This window comes from Natrix helvetica (assembly GCF_964273705.1).
Source record: "Natrix helvetica genome assembly, chromosome: 4".
Classification (NCBI taxonomy): Eukaryota; Metazoa; Chordata; class Lepidosauria; order Squamata; family Natricidae; genus Natrix; species Natrix helvetica.
Window position 1 is genome coordinate 21,284,761 of NC_138550.1, and position 9,037 is coordinate 21,293,797.

The window sequence follows — 9,037 nt, forward strand, 5'->3', positions numbered from 1 at the left end:
GATTTTGGGGGGGTCTAAAGTTAGTGTTGGCTCCTTTTTACTGTCCATCAAGCTCCAAAAACAAAGAGATGATGAGATTTTTCTAAGCAGTTTCTTTTATGATTCTTTGCCTATAGACTACTTCCGCCATTAAACACATACTCTGAGAACTGCTAGGGATGAGTGGTTTTAACTCTTCATCTTTTGCTCCTCTGGAATGCTCTCCTTTCCTCCCAGAAGTCTGGACTACATTCTATCACAACTGCTTGGAGTAGGCCCCAGCAAATTTTTTGGCTAAATTTCAGAAGTAGTTTGCCATAGTCTCCTTCCTAGGGCTGGAAGTTGAGTAACTGGTCCAAGGTCATCCTACCGTCTTTGTGCCTAAGTCAGGAATAGAACTCACTGTCTCCTGTCCCAAAGGTGCTTTTTCAAAAGGCAACTGGATTTTCTTTGTTTTTCCTTGAAGACGTTCGCTTCTCATCCAATAAACTTCTCTTCTGACTAAATGGTGGAGAATGGAAGGATTTATATTCCTTGCAGTTGGGCTTTTGAAAAAGCACCGTTGGGATAACCATGACCTGAGTGACTGAGAATCTCCTTAGACATCAGTCTCCTAGTTTCTAGCCAGGGATATATTGTGTATAAAGAGGAAACTAATCACACCACCACAGCCAGTATCTTGATGATTTCACTTTAACCTACTGATTTTAGAGAGACATTTATAATATGAAGAAACTTTTATTGTTGCTATTTAGTTCTATATACAAGTAAACACATAACACCAGCACTTTTTAATAATTCACACAGACAAAAATGTTAAATCCATTAATGTTACCTGATTACATGAACCTATGAAGACGAAAAGGATTTGCACTTTATTTAAAAGATTTATTGTTGGGATTTACAGTTGGCCATCAAATTGTACTCACAAATGGTACCCTCAGAATTGCCTTTCAATGGGTCATGTGAAACCCCTTCAATTTTGTGAGGCAATTTTGTGTTCTTCAGATATACTTTGGAATCCATGGAGCTACTGATGATGCCTAAATTTGGTTTCTATATGTTATTTATCAGATATTAAACGACCAATCTATTCTCATGGAAATCAGTGAGATTCTCCCATTTTCCATTAACAAATCAGCCTTATGGCAAAAATATTTGGACCATTTCTGCAGAACACAGACAAAGCTAACTGACATAGTAAATTCTTCAACATGCCATTTAAGTAAAGAATCTGTATGCTATTTTTAGAACAGATGTGTTTGCTTCTTACTTCATCCCCCTTTTTTGGTATTTTTGTTATAAGGATGCATATTCCTGTTCTCATTTCAACTGCTGGATTGAGATCTGCTTTTGTATTCAACACAGCCTTTATCTAAAGGGTAAAATTGTGTCCTGCATCCAAAGCTCTCTTTTTGATAAGATGGGCAGATTTTAAATTCACATTTACTCTACCACCATTATAATTATGGATAATAGCATTTAACACAGTGTTCTAGAGATTCACCTTTTCGGCTGTTTAGGACCAAAATCTCCTTGATTTATCTCTCTACTTTCGAGATAAATTCTTGCATATAGAACACCAATTAATCTCAGCTTACAGGATAGAAAGGTTTGACTTTAATTCACTGATGAAAGCTAACAAAAGTTTTTTGAACAATATTCTGTAACAACATTTTATTCAGAGCTGCCTTTGTTTTGGATTTCACAAAAACCCATGTTTAAATAGTCATTGATTGTAGTAAATTTCTCCTCCCCCTTCTGTCCCATTCATACAAAAGCACCCAATTTACAGTTATAAAATTATTAAGGGACAGTAGCATAATAATGCTAAACATCATGAGAATTCCATAAAAATCATCCAATTGCAATTTAAGGCAATTCAGATCTTAAGAACTACAGCATTGGAGCATTATTATATCAGAGAGTACATTTCTTAAACATTAGAAAAAGTCAGCTGCATTGCTTTTTTTAGGTAGGTGAAACTGTAGATGTCATTATTGATCTTCATCAATATAATACTTAAACCAGTAAATTCTGTTTAAGTCTAATAGCATGGCAGAGACAGAAACCTAAGTCTTGCTGTTTCTAGCAGGTTAGGTAGATCCCAGTAAGTCCCTAATTATCTAAAAAATTACTCAGGTCTGGCCCTGTTTAAATTTCTAGCCTCCTTTTCAGAGGTTGTTAAACTAATTTATATCTATTTAAGTTAGCTACCAGAAGTAAAGAAGACAAGTAGTTTTCCAATAAGATTTTTCCCTGATCTACTTAGTACTTTTTTCAAGGAATTAATTTGTAGAGCCCCTTAGAGCCCCCCTCTCTCTTTATGCCCCAAGGAGGCTTATTTTTCTTCTGGTGCTCCTGAACTTAATCATTGTTTCAAATTTGGAGTGTTGCCATATAGCATCCAGAGTTGACAGTGGTACCAAATTCAAGGAAGTCCATGTAAATACCACCATCTTGATTCCAGAAAACAGTAAACATGACTTTTCCTGCCCAAGTACAGTTTTGAATCCTCCCCCAGTTAAAACTTGGTGATGATATCCTATAGACTTACATACATTTTTGGGTCATAATGCTGAACCAATGTTTCACTACCTATACAATGGTATGAAGAAATTCCTCAGCTTCTTATAACATGGTAACAATTCCTGTCATATTTTGATACTTAAAGCTGTCATCTACGCCATCAGCATGTAAGAAGCCCATCTTGTACAATTCTTCTGATATTGAAAAAAAATTGGTAATGTGATCCATACATTCTAGAAAATGTGAGACTTGAAATAATTTCCCTTTGAGTAATTCTGCAATTGTCCTTAATCAGATCATCAACTTTTCTCATGTAAAAATCACTACCGGTAGTTGCTGTCACAGGCCATCCACTTCATTCTTGATCACATGAATCAGCTCTTCCTAGTTCCTGATTTTTATTTTTTATTTTGCCCCAGTCATGTCAACAGTCATTACCATAAATAATCTGCATTTCGCAATGAATTAAAATTCTGGAGATGTCTTCAGCAGTCAAAAATCATAAAGCATTACACTGGCAAGTTCTCACTGCAGGCTTTCATTTCACAAATAATAAAACTTATTCTCAGAGCAACTTGTCAACAACTGAAAAAATAAAAACCCAGATACTAAATAATATGCCAGACCTTTTAGCACATCAGTAATACATATCAGAGTATTGTGACTTATAACACAGGAGGCATTATGTTTCATTTAACCCTTGGCTGCATGGATAAATGGATGAAATATACCGTAGATAGCCAGATTTCACAGAATTTTCTGAACATACACAGAGGAAAGGAATGGTCACATCTAAAGCCATACATTTATATTCTGTAATGTAATAATAATGCCATAAAGTTCCATATTATATGTAATATACTGTACTCCTATATACATGTATGGATAGCTGTAATTGTGCATAGCTATGTTCACATAGTTGGATATCCAAGAAGAAGAAGAATATTTTTCATGTATAAAGTCTGTATGTTCATAGGGAACAGAGTGAAGTCTTTATGTGAGATGAGGTAGTGAAGTGATTAGAATACAGCATTGCAGGCTAACTGCCCATAGCCAGGAGTTTCATGCTGACCAGCACAAGGTTGATACAGCCTTCTGTCCTTCTGACGTCGTTAAAATGAGGACCCAGATTATTGGGGACAATATGCTGACATTTGTAAAATGCTCAGAGAGTGTGTAAAGCATTACGGATCAGTACATTAAGTCTAAGTGCTATTACTAGTGTTATGTGCCACTGGTGTAATCTCACTTTTTTCACATTAAAAAAACACTGAACAGTGTACCTATAGTTTGACCAAACAATGGCTGAGAATTTTCAGAACTGCAGATTTAATGTACTATGCCTGTATTGATGAAATCAGTTCTACCATTTAACCAACAAAAATAAACAGAAAGCATCCTTTTATGGACAGGGAAGTATTGCCATGCCTCAATACTTTGTAATAATAATAATAATAATAATAATAATAATAATAATAATAATAATAATAATAATAATAATAATAATAATAATAATAATAATAATAATATTTTATTTGTTAGCCGCACCCTCTCCCGAAGGACTCTGGGCAGCGTACAATAAAAAACACATAAAATACAGATATGGACAATACATACACAAAAATATAGACGTATACGTGGAGGAGGTAGACAGATGAATGGAAACAATTAAAATCGCAATTTAAAATCCCCTAAATAAAATTACAAAATTAAAAACCCGTCAGGAGCGATATGATCAAACTATGGTTGAGCCAGGCCAGCTACTTGGAAAAGGTGGGTCTTGAGCTTTACACGGAAGGAGCGGAGGTCAGAGGTAGTCCTAATATCTGGAGGGAGGTCATTCCACAGGGCTGGGCCCGCCACAGAGAAGGCTCTGCTCCTAGGCGCCGCCCCTCGGCACTGTCTGGTGGACGGCACCTGGAGAAGTCCCTCTCTGTGCGAGCGGATTGGTCGCAGGGATGTATGGGGCAGGATACGATCCCGCAAGTAGCTAGGTCCTGAGCCATGGAGCGCTTTAAAGATCGTTATCAGGACCTTGAAACGCACCCGATAGACCACAGGAAGCCTGTGCAGCTCGCGCAGGAGAGGTGTCACATGGGAGTACCTTGTACTCCCCATAATTACCCGCGCGGCCGCATTCTGGACCAACTGTAGTCTCCGAGTGCATTTCAAGGGAAGCCCCATGTAGAGAGCGTTACAGTAGTCCAGGCGAGACGTCACCAGCGCATGAGTGACTGTGCGTAAGGCGTCCCGGTCCAATAGGGGGCGCAATTGGCACACCAGGCGAACCTGGTGGAACGCCCCCCTTGCCACGGCTGTCACATGGTCATCCATGGACAGCCGGGCATCCAGGAGGACGCCCAAATTGCGCGCCCGCTCCACGGGGGCAAGTTGTACACCCCCGATGGCCAGAGATGGAATTAACTGGTTGAACCGGGGCGCCGGAACCCACAGCCACTCCGTCTTGGAGGGGTTGAGCTTGAGTCGGTTGTCATCCATCCAGATCCGTACGGCTTCCACACACCGGGACATCACTTCGACGGCCTCGTTGGGGTGGTTCGGGGTGGAAATGTACAGCTGAGTATCATCAGCGTACAGATGATATCCCACCCTGAAACCACGAATGATCTCACCCAGCGGCTTCATGTATGTGTTGAACAGGAGTGACGAGAGGACCGACCCCTGTGGCACCCCACAAGTAAGGGGGCTTAGGGTCGACCTCTGCTCCCCTGCCAACACATGTTGCATCCCGCCGGAAAGGTAGGAGCCGAACCACCGCAAAACGGTGCCCCGGACCCCCAACCCCTCCAGTCGGTGCAACAGGATACCATGGTCGATGGTATCAAAAGCCGCCGAGAGGTCTAATAGGACCAGGATAGAGGAACAACCCCTATCTCTGGCCCTCCAGAGATCATCCACCAACGCGACCAAGGCCGTCTCTGTGCTGTGCCCGGGGCGAAAGCCGGACTGGCGCGGGTCTAGATAATCATTTTCCTCCAGATGTCGTGGAAACTGATAAGCCACCACACTCTCTACAACCTTCGCCAAAAAGGGAAGGTTGGAGACAGGACGATAATTGGCCAGCTCCGTAGGGTCCAAGGAAGGCTTCTTGAGCAAGGGTCTCACCACCGCCTCTTTCAAGGCGGCCGGAAGAGACCCCTCACCCAACGAAGCATTCACTAGGCCCAGGAGCCAGTCACGTGTAACCTCCCAGGATGCCAGTACAAGCCAGGAGGGGCACGGGTCCAGTAAACATGTGGTAGGTTGCAGTCGTCCACGCATTCTGTCCAAATCCTCGATGGCAACCAAGTCAAACTCCTCCCAGATTGGTTTCTCAAGACTCGCCGCGGACGTCTCCACTGGACCACTGAAAGGGACCCAATTCTTCCGGATTTGAGCGATTTTATCCTGCAGATATTTCCCAAATTCCTCTGCCCTACCCTGTAAAGGGGCCTCCCGCGGCCTCTGAAACAGGAGGGAGTGGGACACCTGAAACAGGGCGGCAGGGCGGTTCTCTGCGGATGCAATGAGAGCGGCACAATATTGACGTTTGGCCGCTCTCAATGCCACAAGGTACGTCCTTAAATGGGCTCGTACCTGTGTTCGGTCAAATTCGGAACGGGAGGATCTCCAACGACTCTCTAGGCATCTCTTGCAGCGCTTCATCACCCTTAGCTCCTCGGTAAACCAAGGGGCCAGGGTGGATCGTTGCCGCCGGAGAGGCCGCAAAGGCGCCACCCGGTTCAAGGGCCCGGTAGTCGCATTGTTCCACGCGACCACCAGGTCCTCTACCCGAGGGCGGGTCAGGGCTACAGGAGGTGGCCCAAGCTCCATCTGGAACCTATCTGGTTCCATCGGGCGCCTGGGGCGGAACCATCTAGTGTTTTCCGGTTCCGCCTCCCCGCAGCGGGGGGTAGCACCAGGGAAGTCAAGTCGGAGGAGTGAGTGATCTGACCATGATAAGGGAGTGATGGTTAAGTTCCCTCCTCCCAGATCACTCAACCACTGGCCAGAGACAAAAACAAGGTCCAAGGTGTGACCTCCCTCGTGTGTCGGGCCCTGAATCAATTGAGTCAGGTCCATGGCTGTCATGGAAGCCATGAACTCTCGAACCCCCTCGGATGCTTCTCCCACCGATGGCAGGTTAAAATCCCCCATCACTAAGAGTTTGGGAGTCTCAACCGCCACCGATGCGATCAGCTCGAGGAGTTCAGGCAGGGCCGCTGATGTATAGCGAGGAGCCAGGTATACTATCAGCAGGCCCAACTGTCTCCCAGGGCCCCATTTCACGACAAGGGATTCACACCCGGACGTCTGTGGCACAGTGGACTCCTTCGGCTCTAAATCCTCCCGAATAATCGCTGCTACCCCACCGCCCCTTCCCTGGGCCCGGGGCTGGTGAAATGCTCAGTAGCCTGGTGGGCACATTTCCACGAGGGGTAAACCTCCCTCGTGGCCCAACCAGGTCTCCGTTATTCCTGCGAGGTCCGGCTCCCCCTCCAAAATTAGATCGTAAATGAGGGGGGCCTTATTAACAACGGACCTCGCATTGCATAGCAACAGCCTCAGGCCCTGGGTCTGCAGCTCCTGACCACCTAGAACGCGGGGGTTGGTACAAGCGACCGGGTGTAACCAGCACCCACGGTCTCCCAACCGACTGCGAGTTCTTAATCTTGTCAAGAATATCAGTTGTTACAGCTAAACCTAGAAGCATAAATAGTATACTATTTCAATTATTGTTTTATGTAACCTTTGATACACAAGAAATTAATCAAACTAGAGGCAGGAATGGCCTGTTGTGGGCTCCCATGGCAGGCCAGAAGCAACAGGCTGACAATTCAGGGTCAAAACTAACAAGGCAATTATAGTAAAATTAGTAGGGAAAAGTACTGCTCCTTATCAATTGTAAGTCCAGTAGTTTGGCAGGAAATCATCAACAAAGTTACAGCAAAGGTCAAATAAATAATAGTGAAAAACACTTCAAAATGCAGAATGTAGAAATCATCCTGCCACAAACAGTAGAAATTGTTTCAACATTTAAGAGTTCTAAACAAAGAGTTTTATATTGAAAGCTCTTAGCCTCTACCCAAAGATACTGATCAACAGTGATTACAGAAAATAGGCTACTCAAATTACTCCAGGAAGGCCATTATTCGAGTCAGCCTGGCACTTTGCTTTTTTGCCCTTTAATTCTTGGCACGTTTAATTCCTGGCCCATTAAATGTCCACGCTCTTGTGGACATGAAGGCTATATGTCAGCATTAGTCACTGTGACCATATGAAATGGGTCTTCTTGCTATTATTTCAGCTAACCCTTAGCTTCTTTCTTTTCCTTAGCAAGGATGATGTGGGGATAGAGATGACAGTATAGAATTAATGGAGATCTGATTCTCTGTATTATAAATATGTAAATTTATGCATTAAAAAAGCTGATTCACAAGTCATTTTGGCAGATCTTGAATTTTATCTAATCTGCTAATGGCTTTTTTATGCACATTCTTTTTTAAAAAAAAATCAGTGCTGCAATGAGTCAGCAAAAGTGCAAGAAAATCTTGCAGTAACATCTGTCAGTTTGCAGTGGAGAGGAGTTCACATTTTTATGCCAACAACTGTGCCTGTCTGCTGACTCCAAAACAGATTCAGTGAAGCATAATGCTTACTGTTGTACACAGAGTTGAAAATAAAAAAGAGCCATTTTCAGATCTACTTCAAAACATTCTCTCTCTTTTTAATGTAGACTGAGTTACTCTGAGTAAATTGCTAAGCTGGAAGCGTTATTATGTCATAATATATTTGGTTTATTTCTGATGTTGTTGAATTTGACCTAATAGTAGGAATCACTGTTACTTTTGAAGAGCAAAATAATTGTTAGTTGCTAGTACAAAATGAGGGATTGGTGGATGTGCACATGTTTTCTTGCAATGGAGACATCCTGTGTCCAGATAAGTGGACTGTTGCCAGTGCATTTTTTTATGCTGATGGAAGGCCCTTGGGAGGGACAGGGAAGCACTGGGCTTTGAATACATAGGACAAACATTATTTGACTTTACATCCTAAGTGATGCAAATGAAACCCTGAATATTGCACAACTTTTACTTTGTTATTCTCCTTGGTTCAGACCTTCTCCTGTCTCCTATTTTGGACAGCTCTGTAGATATTTTTCTATTTTACTGGATTTGCAATTTAGGTAATTGCAGAAGTATCTACTAGAGTTAATGTGGGGTAAGCCATGTTGTAACTAGAGCTCACAGGCAGATTCAAAGACCAAAGTCACTAAGTAATAGAAAACACGCCTGTCACCCATCCTAATTATTGCAAAAACCTAGTTGCTTAAGTAACTCCATACATTTATTTAGCATTAGCTGATAACCCGGCATTGCCTGGGTATTTATTTATCCTAATCTATACATTTGCCCTAAAAAATAATCCCAGACCAAACGTAATTTCTAATATTAGATTTCCCTCCTTACCAGAAGGAGCCCCCTTGTGGAGTACTATGAAGCCATTATCATGGCAATTCCACTGCACT